The sequence below is a fragment of the Capricornis sumatraensis genome, chromosome X (genome assembly GCF_032405125.1).
Source record: "Capricornis sumatraensis isolate serow.1 chromosome X, serow.2, whole genome shotgun sequence".
Lineage (NCBI taxonomy): Eukaryota > Metazoa > Chordata > Mammalia > Artiodactyla > Bovidae > Capricornis > Capricornis sumatraensis.
Window position 1 is genome coordinate 145,422 of NC_091092.1, and position 22,586 is coordinate 168,007.

A 22,586-nucleotide genomic window follows, 5' to 3' on the forward strand; every position below is an offset into this window, starting at 1 on the left:
TTCCATACATCTGTGTCTCTTTTGCTGTCTCACATACAGGGTTATCATTACCATCTTTCTAAATTCCATATATATGCATTAGTATATTGTATTTGTGTTTTTCTTTCTGGCTTACATTCATGTTGATGTATGGCAAAACCAATATAATATTGTAAAGTAATTGATCTCCAATTAAAATAAATAGATTTATATTAAAAAAGTTAAAAAAATCATTCTTAGGAATTGTTTGTACATCTGGGATTTCAACATTATAGGTAAACCACCAAAGCCACCAATAGCCTTTATTAATTATTTCATAGACCTTAGTGACAGTGTATCCAGAATAATGGATACAGAGCTGAACAGCAATTCTCTTTGAGTAGACCTGCTCCCTTTCTGACAGAGTAGGTCTTCTTTGACATCTCTTCTCACACATTTTCTTTTGATTTTGTCTTTGAATCATGGGGTAGTAAAAAAAACTTTTTAGCTACAAAAGTGAAGTTTTGATAATCCTTCTTCAAATACATGAAAAGAAAATAATTTCAAACTGAAAATATCAAAATACCATTGAAATGTTTCTAATGATTTCTTTCATACAACATTTTCCTATTCTCCTTTGTGTTAGCTAAAAGACACACACCCGGTAAGAGACAATTATCTATGGGTCTCTCATTTTTCTGCATAACTTGCAAGGAGAGGCATTGTTTGCCTTTTTTCCAGACGACTTGCTTAAAAATATTTGTACTGTGAATTGCTTTAAAAGATAGAGACAATATCTCCCCCTAGAACACAGAGAAATTTTGTTTACTGTCCAATATGATAAAGATAGTGTCTCCAACCAGGGCAAAGATCAGACAGGGTTACTGTCCATTATAAAGGTTCAAGTTCCCTAAGCTCAGAGTTCCTTTCCTGTAATGTAAACCATTGCATGCACAGTTGTTACCTGGCCCTCTTAATGTCATCCTATGGAAATTGAAGCTTAGAGAACTGTAACAAGTACTGGCCCTCTGATTAATGTTGTTGCTATGAGTAGTAAAGTTCTTTTCTTCTTCTTCTTTTTTTTTGTAATCCAGAGTTCTCATGTCTTCTGACAGCCTCTATAAAATTGTGATATTATAACTCATTAGCTTGTACGTAGAATAAAATCTCAGATCCTTCAAAGTTCTGGACACATTCATAGGTTCATTCTTTCATGTAAAGAAAGAAAAGAAGAAGAAACAACCTCTAGGCAATTTTGACTTAGAACAGTGTTTTAAATGAAGCAAAAATGAATGTGTTAATGCAGCTTTTCCTAGTAAAATTCATTATCACCAATTGCAGGCTGCTTAGATAACTAATGCTATTCAAACAATATTTTTCCATTAATTTAATGATTAAATTGTTCTATAATTTCTTTTCATTTGTCCTCTGCATTTTCAGTCTATCTTAGGATTAGTTAAGAGAAAAACCAAGCCAGATACATTTATGTTCCTACACTAATGAATACAAAGATAGCTGTCTGACAGTTTGCTGCTTTAGGAAATGATGACTTATTCCATAAAGAACAGTGCTGTTCTCTGAGAAAGTGGAAAAGAAATACTTAGTTCATAGTAAAGGAGGTTATAATTGCATGCCTGAATACATTTTAAAAATAAAAACCTACTATTATCTTTTTTGCACATGTCAATGTTGATTTATATCCGTAGTTTAAAAAGAAAAGTTATTATGTTACAGCGAACTTCAGAAAATACAGCAATTTTCTATACTCTTGTTTTTAATAGGGGGAAGCATTTTTTCCTCTTCCTGTCATGCTTACTTTGCTGAAGCCTACAGATTCATGCAACCTGATTTCTAGCTTCTTTCTAAGAATGATACATTGGATGGGCAAATACTTTGGAGGAAATTTCCATAGCAATTAAAAAATAGTAACCATGTATTTTGCTCTTATAGAAATTGTGTGAGTAACTATATCTTACACTGGTGATATTTGAGTTACTGCTATAACCAAAAGATTTCAAAAATATTCCATTATTGAGAGGGATTTCATCTAAATTGTAAGATGTTGTATTTCATTATAACAAATAATATAACATGGCAATATCAACAATTTCCTAACTGTTTGGAAATCTCACAAATATGTAATTTTTGACTTTAAAATGAGAAAAAACTGGAGTTCATAATGCAGAAATTATATAATTCATTGTTTCCCCAGATTACTCAAGTAGAGAAAAATTAGAATGAAGATATTTAGATCAAATTGCCAACATCCGTCAGATCAACAGAAAAGCAGGAGAGTTCCAGAAAAAAACATCTACTTCTGCTTTATTGACTACGCTAAAGCATTTGACTGGGTGGATCACAACAGACTGTGGAAAATTCTTTAAGACATGGGTATATCAGGCCACCTTACCTGGCTCATGAGAAATCTGTATACAGGTCAAGAAGCAACAGTTAGAATCAGAAATGGAACAATGAACTGGTCCCAAATTGGGAAAGGAGTACATCAAGGCTGTGCATTGTCACCCACTTATTTAACTTATATGCAGAGTACATTATGTGAAATGCCGGGCTGAATGAAGCACAAGCTGGAATCAAGATTGCCAGGAGAAATATCAACAATCTCATATATGCAGATGATACTATCCTTATGGCAGAAAGTGAAGAACTAAAGAGCCTCTTGATGAAAGTGAAGGAGGAGAGTGAAAAAGTTGCTTAAAACTGAAAAAGTTGCTTAAAACTCAGTATTCAAAAACTAAGATCATGACATCCAGTCCTATTCAGTTCAGTTCAGTTCACTCAGTCGTGTCTGACTCTTTCTGATCCTATGAATCGCAGCTACTTCATGGCAAATAGATGGGGAAACAATGGAAACAGAGACTTTATTTTTGGCAGGCTCCAAAATCACTGCAGATTGTGACTGCAGCCATGAAATTAAAAGACACTTGCTCCTTGGAAGAAAATCTATGACTAACCTAGACAGCATATTAAAAAGCAGAGACATTACTTTGCTACAAAGGTCTCACTTGTCAAAGCTATGGTTTTTCCTGTAGTCATGTATGGATGTGAGAGTTGGAGTATAAAGAAAGCTGAGCACCGAAGAATTGATGCTTTTGAACTGTGATGTTGGAGAAGACTTTTGAGAGTCCCTTGGACTGCAAGGAGATCCTAGCAGTTTATCCTAAATGAATTCAGTCCTGAATATTCATTGGAAGGACTGATGCTGAAGCTGAAACTCTAATACTTTGGCCACCTGATGCGAAGAACTGACTCATTTGAAAAGACCCTGATACTGGGAAAGACTGAAGGCAGGAGGAGAACAAGATGACAGAGGTGAGATGGTTGGATGGCATCACCGACAGAATGGACATGAGTTTGAGCAAACTCCAGGAGTTGGTAATGGACAGGGAAGCCTGGCGTGCTGCGGTCCATGGGGTTGTAAAGTGTTGGACATGACTGAGTGACTGAACTGAACTGAACTGATTTTTTACTTTATTTTCCATATGTATTAGTGAAAAATAAAAGTATTGTTAAATATATTAGTTCAGTAATCAGTCATTACTTTTTTCAAAATTCTGTATCTTGTCTTTGTATAGATATTTCATTAAAATAAAATATTAATAACATAAATCATAATTGAAATAAATCTTTGTGATGGATCACATGTAGCCCCTAAAAAGCAGAAATTTTTTTTTTTATCAGCTCAAGGGGCACTCTGTGGTCAAATTTAATATTAAGATAGACATTAGAGTCTCCAAAAGTATGCAATTCAAGTACTGTATGATTTCTTTTAAAATATTCTTTTGGTAAATCAAATTTTGCATGAATTAAATTTCATTTGTAATCAGGTTGTATAAAAATGAACACACACTATATTAGTCTGCTTATTAGTAATCTTTCACATTTCTGCTTTGCCCAACAGCCTCATTTTCTCCTCTCTAACAGAATTATAGAACTGAGAATTACAAGGGACCTTAGAGATCAGGTAACCAACTTGTCTTGAGAAATAGTAATCACTGCAAATACCCCTGACTGGTGATTTTCCAGCTTTGTCCTGAATAAGTTCAGCAATGAAGTGGAAAAGTCTAATGACCATAGAAACAAAATTTTTTTCACGTAAGTTATTTTGTAAGACTAATTTATGTGGTGGAAACAATATAAAATATTGTTTCTTGCAATTATGACAGCATATTCAGAAAGGCAAGCAAACACATAATCTTTCTTTTAACCACATCATGTGATCTTAGTCCCCCAATTAGGGCAACCAGGAATTGAACTCAGGCCCTTGACGATGAAAGCAGGGGATGGGAGCAGGGGTCTTAACCATGGACTGCCAGGGAATTCCCCACATAATCTTCTTGTTAAGGTTTATAAACATTCAAGTATTTCATCAAAAATGGGCTAAACATAAACCTCTAAGCTAAATTCAAGATAAATGATATGAGATTCAAAGACAGTCATGGCACGTTTAAGTAACATGTTACTGTATTTAATTTGGGGGAATGCATTAATGAAGAAAACATGCTCTCTATTTTTCACAAATCTTTTCCTCTTGAAAGTACACATTCCCACGACTGAAAATCTGATTATCAAGTTGAGTATCCACACATCTTTTCACTTTCCTCTCCTTTAAGTTGACTCCTCATTCACAACAGAGGAGGCATATTGGGAGGAGAAAGTGAAACTTTAAATATCAAATTTTTCGCTTCTTAGAAGCTTGGATAAAACGATGTAGTTGAATAAAGGTAAATGTTGTTGGTGGAATGAGGTCTTTTTATTAGATACCAATTTCATTATCCCTGTTTCTCTTGGTTACAGTCAGTAACTATGCTTAGGTTATGCTTATAAGAATACATTCTGCAAGGAAATCAAAGCATTATCTGTGTCTCTTTTAGCTTAAAGACTGTACAGATACAGTACAATAAAAGATGGCGAGATCTAAAAATAGGCTCATGTACTTTGAAAAGTTTTAAACATTTTAGAAAAACAGCTTGCAAAAGAAAAGATATATAGCAAGTTCTGGGGCCTTACTATACTTGATTTCAAAGGGAAGAGATATTATTCTATTTTGTATTGACAAGCCAAATGGCATCCCTTTCCAATTTATAGTCATGCTATTTTTAATACTCACAAAAGTTCAAATTAAAAAGAGATTCAGTTTGATTGATAAGTACTGATTTTATTGCAAAGTACTGATTTAGGTTGCTTCATCTTGTATTTGAAGTTTATAAACTCTATTCGGTCAGATAATCGAGAAAAAAAAAACTTTTAGTTGAATACAAAATATACTTAGGATTAAAAGTGTGCTTGTATATGCTGAATATCATGTTCTTTTTTATATTTCTACTCACTTTAAATTATATACAAAAATTTATTTCTATAAAATAATAGATATTATTAATAGATAGTAGGGCATTACATTAATTGTAATCATACACCAAGATTATAAATAATTAAATATAACATTTTTACTATTCACAGTCATAAGTAATATATCAGTACTACCATAACTAAAGAAAAATACTTTGTCATATTCCATTCAATTAATAAAAGATAAAGAAAAATGGAGATGGGTGGGTGATGGTGGAGAGGTCTGACAGAATGTGGTCCACTGGAGAAGGGAATGGTAAACCAATTCAGTGTTCTTGCCTTGAGAACCCCATGAACAGTAGGAAAAGGCAAAATGGTAGGATAGCAAAAGAGGAACTCCCCAGGTCAGTAGGTGCCCAATATGCTACTGGAGATCAGTGGAGAAATAACTCCAGAAAGAATGAAGGGATGGAGCCAAAGCAAAAACAATACCCATCTGTGGATGTGACTGGTGATAGAAGCAAGGTTTGATGCTGTAAAGAGCAATATTGCATAAGAATCTGGAATGTCAGGTCCATGAATCAAGACAAATTGGAAGTGGTCAAACAGGAGATGGCAAGAATGAACATTGACATTCTAGGAATCAGTGAACTAAAATGGACTGGAATGGGTGAATTTAACTCAGATGACCATTATATCTACTACTGTGGGCAGGAATCCCTTAGAAGAAATGGAGTAGACATCATGGTCAACAAAAGAGTCTGAAATTCAGTACTTGGATGCAATCTCAAAGATGACAGAATGATCTCTGTTCATTTCCAAGGCAAACCATTCAATATCACAGTAATCCAAGTCTATGCCCCAACCAGTAATGCTGGAGAAGCTGATTGAATGGTTCTATGAAGACCTACAAGACCTTTTAGAACTAACATGCAAAAAAGATGTCCTTTTCATTACAGGGGACTGGAATGCAAAAGTAGGAAGTCAAGAAACACCTGGAGTAACAAGGCAAATTTGGCCTTGGAATGCGGAATGAAGCAGGGCAAAGGCTAATAGAATTTTGCCAAGAGAACACACTGGTCGTAGAAAACACCATCTTCCAACAACACAAGAGAAAACTCTACACATGGACATCACCAGATGGTCAACACTGAAATCAGATTGATTATATTCGTTGCAGCCAAAGATGGAGAAGCTCTATACAGTCAGCAAAAACAAGACAGGGAGGTGACTGTGGCTAAGATCATGAGCTCCTTATTGCCAAATTCAGACTTAAATTGAAGAAAGTAGGGAAAACCACTAGACTATTCAGGTATGACCTAAATCAAATCCTTTATGATTATACAGTGGAAGTGAGAAATAGATTTAAGGGACTAGATCTGATAGAGTGCCTGATGAAGTATGGACTCAGGTTCATGACACTGTACAGGAGACAGGGATCAAGACCATCCCCATGGAAAAGAAATGCAAAAAAGCAAAATGGCTGTCTGGGGAGGCCTTACAAATAGCTGTGAAAAGAAGAGAAGTAAAAAGCAAAGGAGAAAAGGAAAGATATAAGCATCTGAATGCAGAGTTCCAAAGAATAGCAAGAAGAGATAAGAGAGCATTCCTCAGTGATCAGTGCAAAGAAATAGAGGAAAACAACAGAATGGGAAAGACTAGAGATCTCTTTAAGAAAATTAGAGATACCAAGGGAACATTTCATGCAAAAATGGGCTCGATAAAGCACAGAAATGGTATGGACCTAACAGAAGCAGAAGGTATTAAGAAGAGGTGGCAAGAATACACAGAAGAACTGTACAAAAAAGATCTTCATGACCCAGATAATCACGATGGTATGGTCATTCATCTAGAGCCAGACATCCTGGAATGTGAAGTCAAGTGGGCCTTAGAAAGCATCACTACAAACAAAGCTAGTGGAGGTGATGGAATTCCAGTTGAACTATTTCAAATCCTGAAAGATGATCCTGTGAAAGTGCTGCATTCAATAGGCCAGCAAATTTGGAAAACTCAGCAGTAGCCACAGGACTGGAAAAAGTCAGTTTTCTTTCCAATCCCAAAGAAAGGCAATGACAAAGAATGCTCAAACTACCACACAATTGCACTCATCTCACATGCTAGTAAAGTAATGCTCAAAATTCTCCAAGCCAGGCTTGAGCAATAAACGAAGCATGAACTTCCAGATGTTCAAGATGATTTTAGAAAAGGCAGAGGAACCAGAGATCAAATTGCCAACATCTGATGGATCATGGAAAAAGTGAGAGAGTTCCAGAAAAACATCTATTTCTGCTTTATTGACTATGCCAAAGCCTTTAACTGTGTGGATCACAATAAACTGTGGAAAATTCTGAAAGAGATGGGAATACCAGACCACCCGACCTGCCTCTTGAGAAATCTGTATGCAGGTCAGGAAGCAACAGTTAGAACTGGACATGGAACAACAGACTGGTTCCAAATAGGAAAAGAAGTATGTCAAGGCTGTATGTTGTCACCCTGCTTATTTAACTTCTATGCAGAGTACATCATGAGAAACGCTGGGCTGGAAGAAGCACAAGCTGGAATCAAGGTTGCCGGGAGAAATATCAATAACGTCAGATATGCAGATGACAGCACCCTTATGGCAGAAAGTGAAGAGGAAATAAAAAGCCTCTTGATGAAAGTAAAAGACGAGAGTGAAAAAGTTGCCTTAAAGCTCAACATTCAGAAAACGAAGATCATGGCATCTGGTCCCATCACTTCATGGGAAATAGATGGGGAAACAGTGGAAACAGTGTCAGATTTTATTTTTTGGGGCTCCAAATCACTGCAGATGGTGACTGCAGCCATGAAATTAAAAGATGCTTACTCCTTTGAAGTAATATGCTTCAATATGGTTATGACCAACCTAAACAGCATATTGAAAAGCAGAGACATTACTTTGCCAACAAATGTCCATCTAGTCAAGGCTATGGTTTTTCCAGTGGTTATGCATGGATGTGAGAGTTGGACTGTGAAGAAAGCTGAGCGCCGAAGAATTGATGCTTTTGAGCTGTGGTGTTGGAGAAGACTCTTTAGAGTCGCTTGGACTGCAAGGAGATCCAACCAGTCCATTCTAAAGGAGATCAGTCCTAGGTGTTCTTTGGAAGGAATGATTCTAACGCTGAAAATCCACTACTTTGGTCACCTCATGCGAAGAGTTGACTCATTGGAAAAGACTCTGAGCTGGGGGGGATTGGGGGCAGGAGGAGAAGGGGACGACAGGATGAGATGGCTGGATGACATCACCAACTCGATGGACATGAGTTTGAGTGAACTCCGGGAGTTGGTGATGAACAGCAAGGCCTTGTGTGCTGGAATTCATGGGGTCACAAAGAGTCGGACTCGACTGAGTGACTGAACTGAACTTAACTGAAAAATGGAAAGCACAATTAAACCTTGTGTATCTGACCATTATCCATGAAATCTATATCTTTATCTGTCTATAGTATACATCTACACTGAGGGCACAGTTATGTGTTCTGCATATATAGATACATGAAGTGAAACACATACATAATATATATGCATTGGAGAAAATACTTGAATTCTGAATGCTTTTGTTTTTTATTAGTTTACTAAAACTACTCCCAGACCACTGCTTTCTTCTTATATTCTTCCAGGGGTCCTCAATACACTAAGCCATCCTTCATTATAAAATTCCATCTGATATAATAAGAGCTAAAATTGTTGTACTGAATAAAGCAATTCTTTTTATTCATTTACTTAAAAACAACTAATTAAATGAAATTATAAATACAATCTAACTACTGGAGAAGATGATCTAATACACTCTTTATTTTGCAAAAGTGAAAAGCTATAATTCATATGCAGTAAATTGATGTCCTAAGAATTGGAACCAAGAATTGCTGAAATTTTCATATTGCATCTTCAGCTTTTCAAGTTTCCCTCTCTAGAACACCATTAAGGAGGTATATTGTTTTCTTTAATCCTACTTGCACTTACCTTTTCCTTTACTGATTTGGCTAGGAATGATGTGGGCTGTGTTTGAATTAGCTAATCCACCAAGGAGAGCAATAGGAAAGATATCCCAAAAGTCCAGATACAAAGGTATATGGAGAAGTCGGCAGTATTTGAATTTTTTACCTAATGAAAACTACTGTTGTATTCATATTTTTTACTGTGGATCAGACATATCCAATTATAGAGGGTAGAAATTTTCCTTTCTATCCTACTATTTGGTAGATTAGCTACTATTTGAACAAATATAGTTTATGAACGAAAGTAAATCTTTGCTTACACATTACCCATGTAATGGAATTCAACATTTTTAAAGTATCTATTATGTATAAGGCTTTTGGTTGGGCCTAAGGGTAAGAAAAGATGAAGATGTAATGTTTACCCTCAAAGTATTTTTAATACAATAAAATTGATAATCTATATATTATATATGTTTTATATGGCATAGAAGCAAAAACGCAGTAAGATTACTACTTGGGCCTGGGGAGTTCCAGAAAGGCACCATTATGCTGTGAAGAATGGATCAAATTCTGAGTAATAGGTATTTAAAACAGAGAGAACAATGTGAACAAAGGCATAGAAGTGGTAAGTATAGAGTCCACTTTGTTTGAACCATGAACTAGATGCTAAAGCAGCACCTGTAAAAACAGGAATGATAATTTTAAGTTTTGATGTCTCATTAATCATTTGCTTGTTTTATGCATCATGCTGAGTCATATCTAAACATAAATTTACCTAGCCCAAGGCCTAGATAACAAATGCATTCTTTTATATTTTGTATAAATTGAATTCCAGAAAATCATCTACTTCTACTTCATTGACTATGGTAAAGCCTTTGACTGTGTGGATCACAAGAAACTGTGGAAAATTCTTCAAGAGATGGAATACCAAAGCATCTTACCTGCCTCTTAAGAAACTTGTATGCAGATCAAGAATTAACAGTTAGAACTGGACATGGAACAACTGACTGGTTCAAAATTGGGAAAGGATTATGTCAAGGCTGTATACTGTCACCCTGCTCATTTAACTTATATGCAGAGTACATCATGAGAAATGTCAGGCTTGATGAAGCACAAACTGTAATCAAGATAGCCAGGAAAAATATCAATAACCTCAGATGTGCAGATGACACACCCTTATGGCAGAAAGTGAAGAGGAACTAAAGAGTCTCTTGATGAAAGTGAAAGAGGAGAGTGAAAAAGTTGGCTAAAACTCAACATTCAAAAAACTATGATCTGTATGCGAGATAGCAAAAGAGACACAGATGTATAGAACAGACTTTTGGACTCTGAGGGAGAGGGAGAGGGTGAGATGATTTGGGAGAATGGCACTGAAACATGTATACTATCATGTAAGAAATGAATCACCAGTCTATGTTTGATACAGGATACACGATGCTTGGGGCTGGTGCACGGGGATGATCCAGAGAGATTATATGGGGTGGGAGGTGGGAGGGGGGTTCAGGATTGGGAACTCATGTACACCTGTGGCAGATTAATGTCAATGTATGGCAAAACCAATACAGTATTGTAAAGTAAAATAAAGTAAAAAGAAAAATTAAACAACAACAACAACAACAAACTATGATCATGGTATCCAGTCCCATTGCTTCATGGCAAATATAAGGGTAAACAATGGAAACAGTGACAGACTTTACTTTCTTTGGCTCCAAAATCACTGCAGATGGTAACTGCAGCCATAAAATGAAACTATGCTTGCTCCTTGGAAGACAATTTATGAAAAACTTAGAAAATGTATGTAAAAGCAGAGACATTACTTTGCTGACAAAAATCCATCGAGTCAAAGCTGTGATTTTTCAAGTAGTCATGTATGGATGTGAGAGTTGGACCATAAAGAAGGGCGAGTGGTGAAGAACTTTTGAACTGTGGTGTTGGAGAAGATTTGAGAGTCCCTTGGACTGCAAGGAGATCAAACCAGTCTATCCTAAAGGAAATCAATCCTGAATAATCATTGGAAGGGCTGATGGTGAAAGTGAAATACCAATACTTTGGCTACCTGATGTAAAGAACTGACTCAATGGAAAAACCCCTGCTGCTGGGAAAGATTGAAGGCAGGAGGAGAAAAGGAAGGAGAATATGAGATGGTTGGACGGCATCACCAACTCAATGGATGTGAGTTTGAACAAACTCCAGGAGGCGGTGAAGGACAAGGAAGCCTGGCATGCTGCAGTCCATGGGGTCGCAAAGTGTTGGACACAACTGAGTGACTGAACACAGCGTATTTTATATTTTATAGGTTAAATTTTCCATTTGGCTTATGATCCAATTTGTGTAGCGTATTTTATATTTTATAGGTTAAATTTTCCATTTGGCTTATGATCCAATTTGTGTAGCGTATTTTATATTTTATAGGTTAAATTTTCCATTTGGCTTATGATCCAATTTGTGTATGGTTTGTGGAATTCATGTTTCGTTTCTTTTTTTTTCTTCCCCTCTTCATTCTCTTCTTTTTCCTCTTCCTCTTTTTCTGCTAGACATACATCTGTCCAGTTGTTGTAGCACCATTTATTGAGCAGACCATTCTTTCTTTATTTACTACTTTGGATTTTACTTATAGTTTTGTTAAAAATCATTTGACTATACATGTGTAAGTCTGGGTTTCTCTGGTGGCTCAGACAGTAAAGAATCTCCCTGCAATGTGCAAGACCTGGGTGTAATCCCTGGGTTGATAAGATTCCCCTGGAGAAGGGAATGGTTACCCACTCTAGTATTCTTGCCTGGATAATTCCATGGACAGAGTCGCCTGGCAGGCTATATAGTCCATGGGGTCACAAAGAGTTGGACACGACTGAGAGACTTTCATTTCCTGCACTCCTTTACTGTACTTTAAGCCTATTTCTTACATCCCTTATGCATTCCATTGATCTACTTATCTTTTCCAAAACTACATTGACTTCAATAGTGATTTATGCTCAATCTTGAAGTCAGGTCATCTCAGTCCTATAATTCTTTTTCAAAATTGTTTTGTCCACCCTTATTCTTAAACCTCAGTGATAATTCTCTCTCCTTTGACAAATATCTAATGATACAATGTGTGGGGATCATGCTTTTTCAAACTCTATAGCTCCTGAAACAGCTTTTTTTTTTTTTTTATGTTAACTTGATTGAGGAAAAAAAAAAAAGCAAACAGATTTTTTAGAATTCTTCAGGACATGTTGTAGACTCAGAAGAAAGTAACAATAGGATTCAAATCAGTTAGAAAATATGTACAATGAAAAGAATGAAAGGTCATCAGTAATCCTTGTCGTGTCCAACTCTTTGCGACCCCATGGACTGTAGCCTACCAGGCTCCTCTGTCCATGGGATTTTCCAGGCAATAGTCCTGGAGTAGATTGCCATTTCCTTCTACTGGGGATCTTCCCAACCCAGGGATCAAACCCGGGTCTACCACATTGTAGACAGACGCTTTACTGTCTGAACCACCATGGAAGTCCTATTACAGAAAGGAAACATTAATTCAGTCATAAGAAAATAGCTTACACAATTTTTCTGGTTTTGTAAAAAGTAATACAAGAATTCATTTATGTTAACTGTATTATTAAGGCATAATTACCCTGAAGCATGATAACAATATGTGCATCATTGAGTAAATGCCAGGTTTACTTTGCTATGTTTTATTTCATTGTAACTGGTAATTGCAAAGGTGTTTAGTAGGTTTTCTTGGATTTCTGGATACCACAGCACAATTTCTGGTAATGTAGCAAAAGTGTATATGCAACTCCTTTTTTTTTTTTTAATTGAGAAATTTTCTTTGGAAAAAACAAATTAAGTTTGAAAAAATAAAACAAACCAGGCTCGGAAAAATACTGCAACTCAAATCACCAGTAGCAAAGGTTAACTTCTTTGATTTATAAAATGCTCTTTCCATTCAAAAAGGAAGAGAAACAAGATAGCAGAGGAGTAGGTGTATGTGGATCACATCTCTCTCCATTAGGAATACACCTTCAGATACAGAAGATCTTGCAGAACCCAACTGAGAGTGTGCAGGAGTCCCTGACCACCAGAAAAAAATATATAGATCCAGAGAAAGCTCGGTAGGACAAAGGAAGGAGAGGGAAAAGTGGAGAGTGAGTAGCACTGGACTCGATCCTGGGGGATAGGGAAACTGAAGCAAGGGTGAAATCTCCACATCAGAGTATCTGTACCACCTCCACACTCAATGCTCACTTGCCAGAGGCTAGAAAAAACCCTAATACTGCCATATCTCCTACTCTAGTGGCTCCCAGGGTTCCTGCAATCCAAGCAACTGTGCCAACTCCACACCTGATCCTCGCTGGAGCAGACTCAAGTCCTTCAGGGCAGCTTTAGGAGCAAACTCCTGTGGAGGATCCACATGCAGAGGTGGGGATAAAACTACAATTGAACTCCAGGGGCAGAATGGCCAAGGAAGGGGAGCAAAACCTTTTCATCAGCTGTACAAACTGCAGGTTAAATCCACAAGATCAGCAAGGTAGACTGTGTCTATGGAATACATAAAAGGACAATGAGATTTCCCACAAAGGAAAACACATTAGTTGTAGTAGCTGTGGACATTGGAGGCAAGAACAGGCAGCGGTAGGGTCAGATTAGAGTCTGAGCCATCCCCACAGCAGATCCAGAGGCCAGTCCAGTGTTGGAGGGGATCCTAGGGAGGCAAGGTGTAATGTGACTCACAGCAAGTGAAAGGAGGCTGACAGATGAGATCAGAGAAAAACATTTATTATTATTTTTACATTTTGATTTGTTCTCTGGTTGGTTTTGAATTTTTTTTTTCTTCTTTTTTCTGTTTTGCAGTGGTTTTTATTGTTACTATTAGCTCTATTTAGTAGTAGTAGTAGTAATAGTAGTTTTGTTGCTAAGTTGTGTCTGACTCTTGTGACCCCATAAACTGTAGCCTGCCAGGCTCCTCTGTCCATGGGATTCTCCAGGCAAGAATACTGGAGTGGGTTGCCATTTTCTTCTCCAGGGCATCTTCCCAACTCAGGAATTGAACCCAGGTCTCCTGCATTGCAGGCAGATTCTTTACTGACTGAGCTACCAGGGAAGCCCAACTCTATCTAAGCTTTTGAGAACTATTTTTTAAATCATACCTTTTATTTCCTTTATATACTTCTACGTCCATGTTGGCTTTTTGTGGTTCTGTGGGTGTTTAAAAAAATTGTTTGCATTTCTTACTCTTCTTTCTCTGCTGTAGTTATTCTTTTACATATATTTTTTTTCATACACTTCTATTTAACTTTGTTTCTCTATTTTTTCTTTCCTTCCTCTTTATTTATTTTATCATGTTTGTTAGTTTTGTTTCCTTTGCTTTATTCCACAGTTGGAAATCTGCTTCGTTTTGTTTTCCAGTTTATGTTTTAGTTAGTTTTGCTTTTAATTGGTTGATATCATTTTTGGGTTCCTTTGCTTGCTGGGTGACTCTCTTATACTTTCTTTTTTGGATTATTTTGATTTTGTTTGTGTGTGTATATATGTGTATGTGTAGTTTCCATTGTTTGTTTTTGTTGGCTGATTTTGGATTTACCATTTGTCAGGTGAGTCTTTTGTCTCTTGTTTTGTTTTTTGTTTGTTTGTTTGTTTCTCTGTTTTCATCTCTGTTAATGTCTAACAAATAGCTTATGGAATTACAGTTCCCCAGATAGAGATTGAGCCTGAGCCTTTAGAATGGGAGCATGTAGTACAGAACACTAGACTGTCAGAGAACTCCTGACCCCAGAGAGTATTAATTAGTGAGAGGTCCCAAAAAAGCTTTCACCTGTTTCCAAGACCCAGCATCACCTAACTTCCAGCAGCACAGAGCACAGGATGTCTCACTCAAACAACAAGCAAGGAAAAAAACACAAACCCAATCATCACCAGAGACGCTTCCCACAGATACCTTCCCTGCCCATCAGAGGGAAAAATAAAATGCACCTACGCCCACCAGAACACAGGCACACATCCTTCCCAACATGAAACCTACTCAAATCACTGGACTAACCTCACCCACTGAGGAAAGAAACCAAAAAGAAGAAGGAATATGACTCTAAAGCCTGGGAAAAGGAGACTTCAAGCACACTAAGTTGGGGGGGGGGGATGCAAAGAAATACTGCAAACTGAAGGAACAAGGTAAGAACACAAGACCACATAAATCAAGAGGAAATATGCAAACTACCTGAAAAATAATTCAGAGTAATGATGGTAAAGATGATCTAAAATCTCAAGAATAGAATGGAGAAAGTGCAAGAATCAATTATTACACTTAGCAAGGACTTAGAGAAATAAAGAATAAACAAACAGAGATGAACAGCAAAATTACTGAAATTAAGTACTCTAGAAGGAATCAATAGTGGAACAACCGAGGCAAAGGAACAGATAAGAGAGGTAGAAGATAGAGTGGTGGGAATAGCAGCTGAAGAGCAGAATAAAGGAAAAAGAATGAAAAGAATTGAGGATCGTCTCAGAGACTTCTGGTACAATATTAAATGAACCAACATTCAAACTATAGGGGTCCCAGAGGAGAGAAAAAAAAGATCAGGGAAAATTTTTGAAGAGATTATAGTCGAAAACTTCCTTAACGTGGGAGAGGAAATAGTCAGTCAAGTACAAGAGCAGAGTCCCATACAGGATAAACCCAAAGAGAAACACGCTGAAACACATACAAATCAAACTAACAAAGATCAAACACAAAGAAGCTATATAGTAAAGATCCCTACATAATTATCAATGGATCAAATCAAGAAGAAATAACAATCATAAATACTTATGCACTCAACATAGAAGCACCTGAATACATAAGGCAAACACTATCAGACATAAAAGGGGAAACTGACCATAACAAAACATAAAGTAGGGGACTTTAACATCCCACTTACAGCAAAAGACAGATCATCAAAACAGAAAATTATTAAGGAAACACAAGCCTTAAATGACACATTAGACCAGATGAACCTAATTGATATTTTTGGTACATTTCACCTAAATGCATAAGAATTTTTTCTTCTTAAGTACACATGGAACATTCTCCAGGATAGACCACATCTTGGGTCACAAATCAAGCCTCAGTAAATTTAAGATAATTGAAATTTTACCAAGCATCTTTTCTGACATCTACACTATGAAACTATATATTAGGCACAGGGAAAAAATGCAAAAAAATGCAAACACATTGAGATTAAACAATGTGTTTCTAAATAACGAACAGGTTACTGAAGAAATAAAAGATAAATAAAAAAATTCCTAGAAATAAATGATAAGGAAAACACAATGACTCAACTACGGGATGCAGCATAAGCTATTTTAAGAGGGAAGTTTATAGCAATAAAATCATATCTCAAAAATCAAGAGAAACATCAAATAGACAACCTGACTTTACATCTAAAACAACTAGAAAAATAACCACAAAAAAATCCTAAAGTTAGTAGAAAGAAAGAAATCATAAACATCAGAGGAGAAATAAATCAAATGAAAGAGACAATAACAAAGATCAATAAAGCTAAAAGCTTGATCTTTGAGAAGATAATATTGACAAACCATTAGCTAGATTCATCAAGAAAAAATGGGAGAAGAATCAAATCAACAAAATTAAAAATGAAAAAGGAAACGTTATAATAGGCAATGCCGAAATACAAACAATCATGAGACTATTAAGAGCAACTACATGCTACTAAGATCGACAACCTAGTGGAAATGGACAGATTCTTAGAAAAGTTCAACCTTCCAAGCCTGAACCAGGAAGAAATAGAAATTATGAACAAGCCAAACACAAGCACTGATATCAAAACAACTATGATAAAAAATTTCCCAAAAAGCAAAAGCCAAAGCCAGATGGCTTCACACGTGAATTCTATCAAATATTTGGAGAAGAGTTAATGCTTATCTTTCTCAAACTCTTCCAAAATGTGCAAAGGAAGAAAATATTGTAAGCTCATTCTATGAGGCTACAATCACCCTGATACCAGAACCAGATAAAGACATCACAAAAAAAGGAAAATAACAGGCCAATATCTCTGATGAACATAGATGCAAAAATCATCCACAAAATTCTAGCAAACTGAATTCAACAACATATTAAAAACATCATACACCATGATCAAGTCAGGTTTATCCCAGGGATGCAAGTATTTTTCAAAACACTCTAAGCAATCAATGTGATACAATATTAACAAATTTTTTTAAAAAGCCATATGATAATCTCAATTATCTCAAAAGCTTTTGCAAATTCAGCACCCACTTATGATAAAAAAAAAAACCTTCAAAAAATGGGCATAGAAGAAACCTATCTCAACATAATGAAAGCTATATATGATAAACCCACAGCAAACATTATTCTCAATTGGGAAAAACTGAAAGCATTTCCTCTAAGATCAAGAACAAGATAAGGGTGCACTCTCTCTCCACTATTATTCAATACAGTTTTGGAAGTCCTAGGTTCAGCAATCAGAGAAGAAAAAGAATAAAAGAAATCCAGATTGGAAAGAAGTAAAACTCTCATTATTTGCAGACAACATGATGCTATACACAGAAACCCTAAAGATACCATCAGAAAATTACTAGAGCTCATCAGTCAATTTAGTACCTTCATACTCTACAGAAATCACTTGCATTCCTATACACTAACAATGAAAAATCAGAAAGAGAAATTAAGGAATCAACCACTTTCACTATGGTAACAAAAAGGATAAAATATCTATGAATAAACCTACCTAAGGAGACAAATGAGGTGTATACTGAAAACTAAAAATCACCAAAGAAAGAAAGCAAAGATTATATACAGATGGAGAGATACTTCATATTCCTGGGTTGGAAGAATCAATGGCATGAAAATGACTGTACTACTAAATGTAATCTACAGAATCAGTACAATCACTATCAAATTACCAATGCCATTTTTCACAGAACTAGGGCAAATATCTCAAAGTTTGTATGGAAACACAAACGACCCCAAATAGCCAAAGCAATCTTGAAAAAGAAGAATGGAGCTGGAGGAATCAACCTTCCTGTCTTCAGACTATGCTACAAAGCTACATTCATAAAGAAGAGAGTATGGTTGACAAAAAAAAAAACCCAAAAAAAACCCAGAAATATAGACGAATGAAACAAGATAGAAAGCCCAGAGATAAACCCATGCACCTATGGATGCATTATCTTTGACAAAGGAGGCAAGAATATACAATGGAGAAAAGACAGTCCCTTTAATAAGCGGTGCTGGGAAAACTGGACATCTACATGTAAAAGAATGAAATTAGAATACTTTCTAACACCTTACACAAAGATAAACTCAAAATGGACAAAATACCTAAATGTAAGACCAGAAACTAAAACTGTTAGAGGAAAACATAGGCAGAAGACTGTATAACATAAATTACAACAAGATCCTCTATGACTCACCTCCCAGAGTAACAGAAATAAAAACAAAAGTAAACAAATGGAACCTAATTAAACTTAAAAAGCTTTTTCACAGCAGAAGAAACTATAAACAAGGTGAAAAGACAACCCTCAGAGTGGGCAAAAATGGTAACAAATGAAAAAACTGACAGTGGATTTATTTTCAAATTATAGAGGCAGCTCATACACCTTAACACCAGAAAAACAAACAACCTTATCAAAAAGTGAGGAGAAGACATAAACAGACAATTCTCCAAAGAAGACATACAGATGGCTAATAAACACATGAAAAGAAGCTCAAAAATGCTCATATTTAGAGACATGCAAATCAAAACTATGAGATATCACCTCACACCAGTCAGAATGACTGTCATCAAAAAATTTACAAAGAATAAATCTTGGAGAAGGTGTGGGAAAAGGGAACCCTCTTTCAATGTTGGTGGGAATGCAAATTGATACAGCCACTATGGAGGATAATATGGAGATTCCTTAAAAAATTAGGACTAAAACTACCACATGACCCAACAATCCCACTACTGGGCATATACCCTGAGAAAATCATAATTGAAAAAGACACAGGTACCCCAATGTTCATTGCAGAAGTATGTACAATAGCTAGGACATGGAAGCAACCTAGATGTCCATTAACAGGTGAATGGAAAAAGAAGCTTGGGTGAATATATGCAATGAAATATTCAGCCATACAAATGAATGCATTTGAGTCTGTTATAATGAGCTGCCAGGGCTTCCCAGGTAGTGCTAGTAGTAAATAACTCACCTGCCAATGCAGGAGATATAAGAGACATGGGTTGGATCCTTGGGTTAGCAAGATCCCCTGAAGGAGGAAATGACAACCCACTCCAGTATTCTTTCCTGGGAGATCCCATGGACTGTGGAGCCTGGTGGTTTACAGTCAATAGGGTCACAAAGAGTCAGACACGAATGAAGTGATTTAGCATGCATGCACTAATGAGGTGGATGAACCTACAGCCTATTATACAGAGTGAAATAAGTCAGAAAGTAAAAGACAAATATCATCTACTAATGCATACATATGGAATCTAAAAAGATGGTACCGATTTCCAGGGCCGCAATGGAGACACAGACAGAGAGAACAGATTGTGGACAAAGTGAGGAAGGAGAGGGTGGGGTGAATTGAGAGAATAGCATGGAAACAGACATTACCACATGTAAGATAAATAGCAAGTGGGAATTCGCTGTGTGACACTGGGAGCTAAACCCAGTGCTCTATGACAACCTAAAGGGGTGAGATTGGGTGGGAGGTGGGAAGGAGGTTCAAGAGCGAGGGGATATATGTACACCTATGGCTATTACATGTTGATGTATGACAGAAACCAACACAAATACTGTACGTCAATTATCCTTCAATATAAAAAATTAAGTTAAAATGTTAAAAGGGAAAAAGACATGGTAAAAATGAACAAATCTGAGTAACAAATGGTACATAAAAAAAGAACTGCCAATGACACTTAACAACAAAATAGACAATACGCTCAATGTCCCTCATCTGTGACATAAAATACAAAGAACAATGAGATATCAATTTCAACTATAAAAGTGTTAAATGTTAAAATGTTTGGTAACACATTGAGCTGGCAAAGATGACTCGGATACTCTATTTCAAAGTTATACTCATGTTCAAAATGATTCATGTACTGGAAAGATATTCATTGTAAAGCCTTTTGTAATAGGAAAAAATGGGAACAACATTCCATAAACTGAATACCAGTTAAATGGATTCTGATATGCATGTACATACCTACACACGGGTTTGTTTGTAAATACATAGATTATGTCTGGAAGTATATACACACACAAAAAATAACTGGTTACAATGATTGCATCCTGAAGGTGGAACTGAGACAGAAAGAGGACTTATTTTTCACTGTATATCTTTAGTATGTTTTTATGTACTTCCACTTTGTAGATAAAGACACAAACTTAAAATATTCATTTTTCCCAATTTATAAGCTAAATTATAGCTCTTATTCTTCCTTATTTTCCCTTCCATCTCTTTTCCTTATAGAAAACCCAGTCCTCAAGCTATTTGGTGAGTCAAAGCAAAGTAGGTAATCACGCCAGAGGATATGGAAGTCGTAGTGGCCCAAATTAGGGTGTCAGATTTGAATAAGAAGAACACCTCCATAGGATCCCTGCGTACTAATTATGTTTAAATCATATCCAACTGAAATAAGAAAAGCATCTTAATCAGTTTGAGCTGACATAAAAAAGTACCATACACTGGATGGCTTTTAAAGAGCAGAAATTTCTCTCTCACAGTTTTGGAGGTTTGAAGTCCAAGATCAGGTTGCCAACCTGGTCAAATTCTATTGAGGATCCTCTTCCTGGATGCAGATTACTGACTTCTTTTTGTAGCCTCATGTGAGAGAGCAGAACGGGGAAGCAACCTCATTCATGATTTTTATAAATGCACTAATCCCATTCATGAGGGCTCCATCTTCATAGCTGAGAAGGGCATATGCAAGGAGGTAGTTTGGTACTGGGTATCATAGCCCAGGCAGAGTGAGGGAGACTTCCATGCAAGGAGCAGCCTGATTTGAGTTTAAGGTCCAAGTAAGTTGAGAAGAACATCTACATAAGAGGGTTACACAGAGGAGAGGAATGGGAGCAAAGGCAAGAGATTAGTTATACATAGAAGGGACTGATCAAGTAAATAAATGTATTAAACATAACAGGAGCCAGGTTCTTCACTGTCAGTAAAAAAGGAAATAAAGGAAAAGGATAAAACTAGAATAAACTCAATAGCATAGATTGAAATTGAAGATAACTATACAAGAGCATGGTTTTAAAAATGTAGAATTAGATGTGGAAGTAAATATATAAGTAATTCTTTTGCTTGTTTTTGCATACACACTAATGTACACATATACATACCCTCACCTACTCAGAAAGAGAGAGAACCTTGTCACAGTAACATCCCAATATCAACGAACATATGGAGTGCTCAGATTATTATAAATATCATTTTATACTAAAAGGGACCAGAGCTGCTTGAAGAAATTACTGACTCTGGGGTTGGTCAAAGAGAATATAAGACTGTGATAGTTGCACTGTGGTTGTGTAGAATAAAGTCTTTGTTTGTAGGAAATATACATTAAACTAGTATTAAAAATTGATAATCTACACTCAAATAGTTCAGAAAAAAAGTGATTCCCTGAAGTGTACTTATAACTTTTTCTATGAATTTGTGATTGTTTCAAGTTACATTAAAAAAAAAAAACTTTTAAAAAGAAATTATACAAAGTCAAGTTTTATCACTGAAATATTGAATGTCAGCATTATTTTTTTTTCTATTTCATTATTTGCCTCTTTTCCTTAGTTTTGTATACTACACGTGCAATTGAAGAAACACTGATGGGTCTACTTTTTCAAATTTATTCTTTTTTATTTTGAAAAAGTCACCAGAGATCTTTTATATATGGAATTCATTAAAAAGTTGGAAATGCTCAACTGTGCTGGCATTTAATGGTGTTACAATATAGTAATGTTTTGATGATTTCTTTCTACTTCAGGACTACAGAAAAAAAAAAAAAAAACTCCCCAAAGCACACATGTGCATGTGCACACACACACACACACACACACATACACACACACACACACACATACACACAGAGTTATAAAAACAGTAAAAAGAATGTATGCATGGTTGTGGTAAGCCCATGCTTGAAACTATTGTTAGCTCTGACCATGAATTTATTCTGTCACATTAATCCAACAGGTTTGTAATAAGCATCTCCATGATTTTCAAATGCTTTTATTTTTTCAGGTGATTTGGAACGTAATGGAAATGTTTATTAATTGGTAACATGGTGAAAATTAAAACATTAACTGGTTTCTGAACATTAAGAGGTTTGTGAAGGAAACGAATTAAGTCTGGTTAGTTTCTGTAGCTGGCATACACTCCAAACCTAATCA